The following is an 11,729-nucleotide window of genomic DNA, read 5'->3' on the forward strand; positions in this document are numbered from 1 at the left end:
TTGGTACTTTCATTATCCCCATTCTACAGATAAGGAAACTGAGGCACAGAAGGTTAAGGTCCTACCACTAACGAGCAGTGGAGAAGGGATTGAAACCTAAGCAGCTGGAGTCCAGAGGCCACAATGCCTCATTGTAGTGGACAGCTATCTGATCTGACCTTTCCGGAGAACAGTTTGGCAGAATACAAAAAAATTCTGCATGAGTACCATTTGGCCCCCAGTCCCACGTCTAGGACTTTGCTCTAAGGGAATGTACACACAGGATGTTCAGCTCATTGTCTACACTCACGAAAAGCTGGAAGTGCAGTAAAGACCCATCCAGAGGAGACTAGTCTGCCTTCCTTCTGGGCCTGAGTGCTTGAGCATGAGCTCGAGCCAGACTTATTTTTTTAACCACGTAATTTATTCTGCAGACATTAAAAAAGGTTACGCAGATCTGTACTGACACAGAAAGATGTCCTTGGTACTTGAATCTAAAAAAAATTAAAAACCACATGTTTAGTATGGTTTTATTTCTGTGAAATTTTATGTACATATAGCAAGGGGGAAAGTGCTATTCGCAACCAGAGGGGATCACAGTAGTTCTTGTATTTGTTAAGAATATTATCTGGGGCTGGCTGGGTGGCCAAGTGGTCAAGTTCACATGCTCCACTTCAGTGGCCCAGGGTTTCACCAGTTTGGATCCTGGGCGCAGACACGGCATTTCTCATCAGGCCATGCTGAGGTGGTGTGCCACATGGCACAACCAGAAGGACCTACAACTAGAATATACAACTATGTTCTGGGGGGCTTTGGGGAGAAGAAGAAAAAGAAGAAGATTGGCAACAGATGTTAGCTCATGTACCAATCTTTAAAAAGAAAAAAAAGAATATTATCTGATGGGATGCTTGGTGCAAAAGGAAGGCCAGTCACAGAAGGCCACATACTGTATTATTCCGTTTATATGAAACGTCAGAATAGGCAAATCCATAAAGGCAAAAAGATGAGAGGTTGCTGGGGGCCAAGCGGAGGGTGGACTGGGGAGTGACTGCTAATGAGTATGGGGTTTCTTGATGGGTTGGCAAAAATGTTCTGGGATAAGATAGTGATGATGGTTACACAACCTTGCAAATATACTAAAAGCCACTGAATTGTACACTTTAAAAGGGTGAATTTTGTAACATGAATGATGTCTCAGTAAAACAAATTTTGACAGAATTGCAGGGAGAAATCAACAAATCCAAAGCAATGATTCGGAAGCCAGTGACACGGTAGAGAATCTAGCCCCCAGGAACCCAGGGACTATTGGAGGGGCGTTTCCCATGGTGCACAGGAAGAGGAGCCAAAGTTAGTTGAATGTTGAAGATGCCCGGACAACGTGGGGGCAGCTGGGGCTGATTCGTTCCTTCCGGGCCGCGTCCCCACTCCTCCTGCTGTGTCTCTGGCGCTCTCCCCATCACACTATGCCTTCGAGCCCTAACAGCCTCTTGGATGAGAGGCTACTCCCTGTAACAGGCTTTAGTGGAGCCCAGAGACAGTTGGGGGATGAAGCTCTAGCCCCACCCTCGTAATCTCCACCAGCCCCCATTCCCACCCTAATAAACCCACAATTCAAACAACAATGTCAAAACAACATGCTCATCTCATTATGAATCACTATAGGACAAACTCTTCACCCCTCACAGCCAAGGAGACTGACACCCCCAAAAAACCCAACTCAAAATCACTTTAACAACCAGGGAACTGGTTTTCCTCGCATACCAAGAAGTCCTGGGTAAGGCAGTCCAGGATGGTTTATTCAAAGGCTTGATGACATCATTAAGGACTCAGCTTCTTGCTCTTTTTGCTCGGCCACCCTCATGTGTTGGTCTCATCCTCAGTGGTGCAAGATGGCTGCAGCAATTCTGGACATCACATCTTCACCATCGGTCTCCAGAGGCAGAAAAGGGATGGGCTGGTCCTTCCCAGAAGTCCTCCTGCAGACTGTTCTTTTTGTTCTCCTAGTCCGAACTGGGCCATATGCCATCCCCCATCCGAACCACTGACAAGGAGATGAGGAACCCCTGATTCGCTTAGACTCATCAGGATTTACCTGAGGAAATTAGCAAATTAGTGGTTGGAGGCATAGACACCAGGACAAAATCTGGTCTCTTCATTGATGGAGGAAGGAAAACTGGCAGCTAGATGTGGGGGCCCATCAGGATTCCTTCCCCACAGGCCTTGCCTTCTGACTGGCATGCCCTTTCTCTTCCTCCGCATCAACCCATCACCTCCTCCAGGAAGCCCTCCCTATCTTCACTGGCTAGGGCAAAGAACCAGCACCCTCCTCATAGCTCTGGTCACAGTTGCAACTAAATAATTACATGTGTCATCTTTTGATTAAACTCTGTCCCATAGAAGCAGCTCCGCTCTTTAGCCATAGGACCCAGCCAGAGCCTGGCTCAGAGCAGGTTCCCAATAAGCAGTTACAGGCTAGACAAACGAATCTGAATGTTACAGGAGGCAGAGATGAGATCTGGAAGATGATATCAAGAGCTTTCTCTGGCAGTGAGGTTTTTTGTTAAAGGACAACACACAGCAGAGAGATTCTATCTTAGGCGTAGCTCGATGACTACACACATGAGTACACTCGCAGAAGCAGCTGGGGGGTGTGACATGGAGTCATTTTATTTTCCTCTCTGTCCTTTTCCGGGTGGTTTAAGTCTTTTTCAGTGATGCGATGAGCATCCCTCATGAGGGGCTGGGTCATTTTTACAAAAACAAAGCCTTTATTATTATAACTTTTTTCAACAAAGAAAATGTCATTTTCAACTCTTCGGCTGTAGAAGGAATCCATGGGGTGCTGAGAATTTCTTCCTTCCCTTGTTTTATCTTCCCTCCCTCCCCGGCCCTCCCGCAGCAGGAGCGCCCTCCTAGAGTTTTAGGCAAGCTCCTCCTCCCTCCGGGGGGTAGGCAGGAGTTCATTACAAAGGCCCAAAAGGCTGCGCTGGGCTCAGGATTCAAAGTGAGGCAAAAAGGTAAATTTACATGAGAAAATGATACAGGTGTTCGTGTTTTCTTTTTCTCCAAAAGCAGGAATTTGGGGGATTTGAAACATCTGGCTCTTTTAATAAAGAATTGGACTCTTGGGGGCTGGCCCCGTGGTCGAGTGGTTAAGTTTGCGACTCTGCTTCGGTGGCCCGGGGTTTCGCTGGTTTGGATCCTGGGCGCGGGCATGGCACTACTCATCAGGCCATGCCGAGGCGGCGTCCCACATGCCACAACTAGAAGGACCCACAACTAAAAAAAATATACAACTATGTACAGGGGGTATTTGGGGAGATAAAGCAAAAAAAAAAGAAGAAAAAAAGAAGATTGGCAACAGTGGTTAGCTCAGGTGCCAATCTTAAAAAAAAAAAAAAGAATTAGACTCTCTTCTTAAAGATACGCCCGGGTTACTAACGTGTATGTGCCGAAGTGTTTGTTCATTCATTTGCTCATTCACTCAGTCAGTCATTCACTGGTGTCTGCCTCCGAGCCTGGCCTGTCCTGGGTGTGCAGACCATAGAGATGGATCAGAGCTGGCACCTGTCCCCAGGGAGACAGACATGGTCACAACAATCGCTTCAAACTCTGATATGTGCTTGAACGAGAGCTGGGTGAGCACGGTGAAGAGCAGAGGCTGACTATCATCCGAGGGAAAGGGAATTTGAGATGGGTTCTGAAGAATACATAGAAGTTTGCCTGGCAGAGAAGGAGTAGAAAGGCATTCCAGTGGGAGGGAACAGTGGAGCCAAAGCACAGGGCATTGAGCGCAGAGGTCAAGAGCATGGCCGTGGAGCCAGACCGCCTGGGTCTGAGTTCTGCCTTAGCTGTGTGATCTTCAGCAAGCCCTTTACTCTCTCTGTGCCTCAGTTTCTTCACCTATTAAGCAGAGATAATGACAGCACCTACCACATAGGGCTGATGGGGATTAACTCAGATAAACCACCTAAAGAGCTTAGACCACTCCCTTGCAGGGTAGACTTTGGTAAATTGCTAGCTCCTAGCTTTGGATCGATGGGTGTTGGGCATGGGGGCGGCAAGACTGAGCTGAGCCTGGGGAAGTTGGTGGGGGCCAGGGCAAGTTCTCAACAGGAGGGAGAGGTGATCAGGTCAGAGTGCCTGCAGGGGGAGCGTGGGCTGGAGGGGTGAGTAGAGACGCAGTGGTCAGAGCGCAATGGTGAGGCTGGACCCGGCAGGGGCTGTCAGCCCAGGGATGGCGGAGGATTCAAGACACAGCCTGTCAGGGGCTGAACTGCATCCCCTCGATATTCCTATGTTGAAGTCTGAATTCCCAGTGCCCAGGAGGTGACTGGATCTGGAGATAGAGCCTTTGAAGCGGTAATTAAGGTAAAATGAGGTCATTAGGATGGGCCCCAAACCAATATGACTGGCATCCCCATAAGAAGGGATTAGGACAAGACAAGCTCACAGGGAGGACCACGTGAGGACACAAGGAGGAGACGGCCACCTACAAGACAAGCAGAGAGGCCTCAGAAGGAATCAACACAGCGGCACCTTGATCTCGGACGTCCAGCCTCCAGACTGTGGAAAGGAGATTTCTGTTGCTCAAGCCGCCTGAGCAAACTTGCAGAGTCAGCAGTGGACTGAAGTCGTGGGGGTGGACTAGAGGTCGGAGCTAAGGGTCAGAGAGGGCAACCCCTGGACTCTGGCTGACACTAGAGGTGGGAGGAGGTGCTGTCACTGAGATGAGGCAGGTGTGGGGACAAAAAGGGTGAATTCTGTTTCATGCTCCTGGGAAACACCCATGATGGGGAGGACGCAGGAGGAGGAGATGGGGGCCCAGCTCCAGCATCACCTCTCTCATCTCCTGCCTTCTGGGCTCCAAGGCCCCTGGCCCCAGCCCCTGCAATGGCTCCACCAGGTGCTTTGGGCTTGCCAGCTCCGTGCGATGGTGACAGATGCTGTCACACCCAGCCCCAGTGCAGCCTGGGTGGGGCGCTGCCAGCTGGGCATTACCTCAGTGTGAGGAAGTGGAAGGGAGGACCAGTAAGGCACAGGGCCCAGAGATAGGACCAAGGGCGCCCATCCTTCCAGGAAAACAGTCTGGTCACCAGGATACAGTTCATCACCTGGCAGCTGGCCCCGCCAGAGTCTCAGCCTACTTGGGGGGGCACTGGGGTTATTCGGTGTCTCTTTCACTCCTGGTGATAGTAAGGGTGCTCACTACCCAGGTGTTGCATGTCTCTCCAGGCTCAGAGAGGTGAAGTGACCTGTCCAGGAATGCCCAGCTGGTTAGACAGGCCCATCTCACATCGTGCTGGCAGCTGCTCTGACGGCAGCTTTCATTCCAAGTTTTCTTTCAAAGTGGACTTGGGCCATCGTGTTGGACTTTGACAGTAAGTTCCAGAGAACCTGGAGATTACATAAAGGGAGGTCAGCTCTGAACACGTGTTTCTGAATTTTATGTTTAAGAATTTTTTTAATGAGGATTGCAAGTCTCATCTGCTGAAAATATTTACATGTAAGAACTTGGATGCCTTTGGAGGCCGGAAACAGGAATGACAGCGAAGCACTCGCTAGGCACAAACGCCTGCCAATTCCTGGGCCATCTGGGGAGCCCAGGCCCCACCCCAGCGCGGCCCTTGGGGAGCCCTCCACCCCCTCAGGGGTCCTGGCCAAAGCCACTTCCGCGGCCTCGAACCGAGCTCTGAGCCCGCCTGGAAGCTGGCCACCAGCCCAGCTGCGGTTTTTGCCCTAATGTGCTGGGAGCCATCCCACGGTCTGAGGCCTGGCTTTGGCTGGTTCTCCACCTCCCAAGGGAGGCTATGGGACCACTGGGGCCCGGATGCAGTGGGTCCTGGGTTCAAATCCCACCTCTGCCTCCTGGAGGTCCACAAGACCTGTGTGTGGGCTGAGGAGTCAGACCCTGGATTAGAACCCAGGCTCGACCCCTTCCTAGCCGTGTGGCCTTGGGCAACTCATTGCCTGCTGCACTTTCGTTTCTTTACCTCCCACGTGAGGATTAGAATGGTGCTGACCTCACAGACTGGTGGAGGGCATTAAATGACCCAATATGCATAGAGCGCTTGGCACAGTGTCTGACACAGACTGAGCGCCCAGTAAATGTGGGATAATACTGTCACTGTGTTTTTGAGCTGTGACCCTGCACCTCCCTCAGCCTCAGTTTCCCCATCTGTAAAATGGGAATGATACTAGATCCTACCTCAGAGCACCAGTGAGCTGATTCCATGAGAGGATGCAAGGAAACCCTTAGCACAGCGCCTGGCAATTAATGAACGTTCAACAAATTATAAGCAATTATTCTTATTATCCCAAAACCCTTCTGGGAGGCTCACACTCTGGAAAAACTGCCTGAGAAGATTAAAGGATTAAATTAGTGAGAAGAAAGTCCAAGCCATACCACTGAATTTCCAGAGCAAGGGTGGCCGGCAGCCCCGAGGCATGGTAAGCGCCGTGGTAAGTGGTACATGATGGGCACTGGGACACGGAACTGCGGAGGGGCTGGAAAGCAGCTTGTTCCCATGCAGAGGCTGGAAGCTGGCAGGAGGGAATTCTGGGAGCCCAAGCGGCTGGGAGGATGTCAGTTGTGGGGCTGGGGGACTGGGTTGGGGGGAGGGCAGACTGCCAAGGCCGAGGGTGGGGCGGGGTGTGGCAGCCTGGAATTTGAGCCTGTGGGTGGGACAGGGGCACCGTTCCAATCTGGCTGGAGCTCAGGCAAGTCCCTGCCCCTCTGAGCTGGGCTTTCCTCATCTGTTGAGTGGGGCCAGTGATGCATTCAGTGACTCAAAGAACATGTGTGCACTCCATGCCAGGCCCACAGACGATGCTCAATAACAGGCTGTTAACACAACTGGAAGTCGGGGTCAGGTGTAGGGGAAAAGCTGGTGGTGGAGGAGCCCCTGCGCCTGGCCTTTCTGGGACCTTGGGCTTCCCTCCTTGGTTCCCTCTGCAGGCTGAGCAGACCCCGGGCAGTTTCCCTGGCTCTTAATGGGGAAGCAGATTTCCCAGCATAGGGGTGGGTCCGGTCCTGATGTCAGTGGGTGCTGGAGAGGGGCCCTGTGGGTGCGGCTGCCCGCCCAGGTGCACACCCCTGCCCTGCCCCATGCCCTGCAAAGGAATTCTTCTTCCTGACACTGGCCATGGGCCCCTCCTCCACCCAGCTGGTATCAGGATCATCGCATGCTCCTCCCCAGGGCCCAGATTCCAGGGCTCATCGTGCTGGGAGTTCTGCCAGTAGCCTCACTCTCCTCCCAGAGCTGGAAACGTGACCTCCAGCCACAGAAGTCTGTTGGGGCCTGGCACAGTGTGATTCTGTCCTCTTGGGCGGTTCACCCTGCAAACTTTTACTAATAACAACAATAGTTTTGGACTTACTGTGGGCCAAGCACTAAACTAAGCTCTTACATGCATAGAAAATGAACAATGACCCTGTGAGGTGGGCTCCATGATCCCATTCCTAGGCTCAGAGACATCAATACTTCACCCAATGTCACACAGTGAGAGTCCAACCCAAGCAGACTAACACCAGTTGCCCCTTGCTCAGAAACTGCACTGTCTTTGACATTGTGGAAAGAGCACTGGTATGGGAGTCTCCCCCCGTGTGATCTTGAACAGGAGATATATCTCCAGTAGGAGATATATATTTTTTAAGGAACTGGTTCATGCAACTGTGAGTACTGGTAAGTCTAAGTCTGAAATTCATAGAGCAGGCCTGCGGTCTGGAAACTCAGGCAGGATTTGGTCTTGCAGTTTTGAGGCAGAACTTCTCTGGAAACCTGTTTTTGCCCTTAAGACCTTCGACTGATTGGATAAGGCCCACCCACATCATCAAGAGCATCTTAAAGTCAACTGATGGTGGGTGTAGATGTCAACCACCGCTACAAAACACCTTTATACACACACTTACATTAGCCTTTGATTAAACAACTCGGTACTATAGCCCAGCCACGTGGACACATAAGACTGACCATCACATCCCCAATTTACAGTCGGGGAAACTGAGGCTCAGAGAGGTGAACAAGCCACTCAGGTCCCACAGATACAACTGGGAAAGTGGGAAATATGGTCCCTGTCCATAAACATGTCCATGTTAACATCTTTAGAGAGTGGGATTTGAGGTGATTTTTACTTTATCTTTATCTCTTTCTTACTTCTAGTATCTTTTTGAATTGCACATGCATAACTTTTATGATCACAAAAAACACTACAGGATTTTCACTTTGAAAAAAATGAAACTTGTTTTGTGAGACTATATCAGCCTAGACGGATAAAACAGTAAAAAAAACCCAACTTGTTCTTAAAAACAGGGAGAGTCTAACTCATCATCAGCAGAGTCAGAAAAGAGCATGAAGAGATCAAACAGATGGGACAAGAGCAGAGCTATTAGTAAATTCAGGTGGTGGATAAACGGCGCTCACTGTGCTATACTGGGAAACTTCCTGTGAGTTTTATTGTTCAAAATAAATAGTTGGCTGGGGCCAGCCCAGTGGTATAGTGGATTAGGTTCACAGCTCCACTTTGGCCGCCTGGGGTTTGCAGGTTCAGATCCCTGGCATGGAACTGGCATTGCTGTGGCTGTGCCCCACATAAAATAGAGGAAGATTGGCACAGATGTTAGCTCAGGGCCAATCTTCCTCGAAGAAGAAGAAGAAGGAGAAGAAAGAAGAAGGAGAAGAAAGAAGGAGGAGAAGGAGGAGGAGGAGAAGGAGGAGAAGGAGGAGAAGGAGGAGGAGAAGGAGGAGAAGGAGGAGAAGGAGGGGGAGGAGGAGAAGGAGAAGGAGGAGAAGGAGGAGAAGGAGAAGGAAGAGAAGGAGGAGAAGGAGAAGGAGAAGGAGGAGAAGGAGGAGGAGGAGAAGGAGGAGAAGGAGGAGAAGGAGGAGAAGGAGGAGGAGGAGGAGGAGCGGGAGAAGGGAAATTAAATAAATAAATAAGTAAGTAAGTAAAATCAAAGGACATAGCAAGGTTGACAATAAAGATATACCATGAAAATAACAACCAAAAGAAAACCGGCACATGGGCCAGCCCGGTGGCTTAGTGGTTAAGTTCGCGTGCTCCGCTTCTGCAGCCTGGGGGTCACCAGTTCAGACCCCAGGTGCTGATCTACACACCGCTTGGCACGCCATGCTGGGGCAGGCATCCCACATATAAAGTGGAGGAAGATGGGCACAGATGTTAGCTCAGGGCCAGTCTTCCTCAGCAAAAAGAGGAGGACTGGCGGCAGACGTTAGCTCAGGGCTAATCTTCCTCAAAAAAAAAGAAAAAAGAAAAGAAAACCAGCATAGCTATACCAATAGCAGACAAAACAGACTTTAAGGCCAAAATAATTACTAGAAATAAAGACATTTTATAATGACAAGAGGTTTGACTTAGGAAAATGAGCAATTTAAAAATTATATGCAACAAATAAAGTAACTTCAAAATATACAACACCGTTATTGGAAGAAATACAAAGAGGGGCAGACAAACCTCACACTCACAGCGGGAGATTGTAACATTTTCCTCAGTAAATGATAGAAAAGGCCGGCGAAAAATGAGAATCTAGAGGATCAACAAGTCACAGACCCATCTAGAACCCTGCAGCCCACACTTGCAGAAGGCACAGCCTTTGCAAGGACAATGCGACATCGGCAAAAAGTGACCACACCCTGGGCCTTAAAGCAAGGGATGGAAATGATTCCGAGCATAGGGTGACCACATGCATGCAATCTAGAAATAAATTACAAGAAGGATAACTAGAAAACCCCCAGACAATTGGAAATTAAAAAACAGACTTCAAAGACAAAACCATGATGAAAAACTCAAAAACAGACAAAAGTAGAGAGGCCCACTTGAGGCCGGGGGAGGGGAAGCTGCCCCATCAGGCTTGGTGTGTGGGCACAGTGGGATGTGCGGCTGTCTTGCTCCATTGCTGCCGCGTTGTTTTCAAAGGCAGCGTGTGTTGAGCACCTAGTGTGTACCCAGTCTGTGACCCTCTGCTGACTTTCCACCAGGCACGTCTGTGGCAGGTGCCAAGATCATCCCCACTCCACAGAGGACAGAGCTGAGGCTGGAGAGGTTGCGGGACTGGTCAAAAGCCACCCAGCTGTACAGCAGCCCAGGGCTGTCGGATCCCATGATTTTATTGGCCTGTGAGGCTGCTACAATTAATACTCCCATTTTTCAGATGAGGAAACTGAGGCTTGTAGCACAAGGCCAATCAGTGGTAGGATTTGAACTGGGGATGTGAATCCAGGTCTAGATGAGTGATAAGCCTTTACAGAGTGGGAAACTGAGGCTGAGGACTTGCAGGGGGACGCACAGCTGGGGGTGGAGAGAGGCTGACACTCAGGCCTGAGCTTCTAGAAAGGGAAACAAGTCTGAGAGGAAATGACCACAAATGCCTCCCACCCCCACCCAGACAGGAAGGGAAGGACAATGCCCCAGACAGACTGAAGGAGAGGGCTTCTCACCCCCCAGCCCCCAGACACAGGGGCCCTGGGGCTGACAGGAGGCCATTATCATGAGGTCTCAGGGGTGGGGGCAGCTGAGCAAACAGCAGTCCCCTGGCAACAATACAAAACGGCCATTGAAGAAGGTTGGGGCCTGGGGGGAGGGGTGGGGCTGCTGTGACCAGCCCCTAAGTGGAGGAGGGAGGGGCTGCCTGTAGGGCACCCCAGCCACCAGCCCTCTCAACTTGTTGAGGAAGCTAAGACACTGGCCTGGAGTCACCCAGCCGGTCAGCTCCTATCCCTCTGGCCCGGGATGGAGGACTGGGTGGCACTCCGTGGGGGCCAGTGCGCTGTTCCAGGCACGAGCAGATGGGCCAGGAAGCCACAAGTTGCTTAGAGTCAACCCTGGAGCCCCAGCTCCAGGTGGCTCAGAGCAGCCCTAGCCCAGAGAGGCCTGGCAAGGAGCTCCAGGTCGCACAACAAGTAGAGGCTGCTGGTCTCTCCCTGCCCTGCCAGAGCTGCTCCTGCTTTCTGGCCAGAGCTCTGTTTCCCACCCTACCCGTCTCCCAAACGCCGTCTTCCAGCTGTCACCTTGGAGGGCAGCATGAGGCTGGTCAGATTTCCACAGGGCACGTGGGTGCCAGGCGTGGCGGGGACAGGCGGGAGGACAGGTGGGCGGAGGGGCTGTAGCTGCAGGAGGCTCCAGTCGTGATGGGACACCACACAGCTGCTCCGCACCTGCTCCGGGCTGCCGGAGGGGGGCTGGGCCGGGCCCTGCGGGGTTGACCAGCCCCTGGGCGTGCACCCTGACTCCGCCACTGGAGCTGGCCGGTAATCCTGGTGTTGAGTCTCTTGCCTCCCAGGCCCTCGATTTCCCCGTCTGCACACATACCCACCTGATGTAATGTGGTGCGCATCGCATGGGCCTGCTGGCACTGTGACGCTTGGGTTATTATTATTATTATTGCCTCCTGGTGGCCCAAGAAGAAAAGGTCAGGAGGCCAGAGGACCTCTGCGCAGAGCCCTGGCGGGCCCCTGACCCACGGGTGCGGTTCCTCTCCGCAGTCGGCGCTGGCCTCCGGAAGCCCAGTCTGACCACCCCCTTGTGCCAGCTGAAAACCTTCCACCGCCACCACTGCTCACCCCCTGCTGTGGCAGCTCAGTCCGTGCATGTTGGGAAATCAGAGTCATTCTGGCTGGAGCAGGGCCAGGGGCCCGGAATTGCACCCCGGGGTCTCCTCCTCCCGACCTTTCACCCCTCAAGGAGCTCCAAGGTTCCTTCTTCACCCTCCAGGGTCCATGAGCCCCACTGCCCAG

The 11,729-nt window shown here is 51.7% G+C and overlaps 1 long non-coding RNA gene across 1 annotated transcript; it reads right to left on the minus strand.

Annotated features, from left to right (window-relative positions):
• Positions 1–495: 495 nt before the first annotated feature.
• LOC139079713 (uncharacterized) lies at positions 496–11,519 on the minus strand. The gene is made up of 2 exons (XR_011533581.1): positions 11,309–11,519; positions 496–5,376 (listed from the first exon to the last, which is right to left on the minus strand). It is a non-coding gene; the product is annotated as an uncharacterized lncRNA (long non-coding RNA).
• Positions 11,520–11,729: the final 210 nt, after the last annotated feature.

This window comes from Equus przewalskii, chromosome 26 (genome assembly GCF_037783145.1).
Source record: "Equus przewalskii isolate Varuska chromosome 26, EquPr2, whole genome shotgun sequence".
NCBI lineage: Eukaryota > Metazoa > Chordata > Mammalia > Perissodactyla > Equidae > Equus > Equus przewalskii.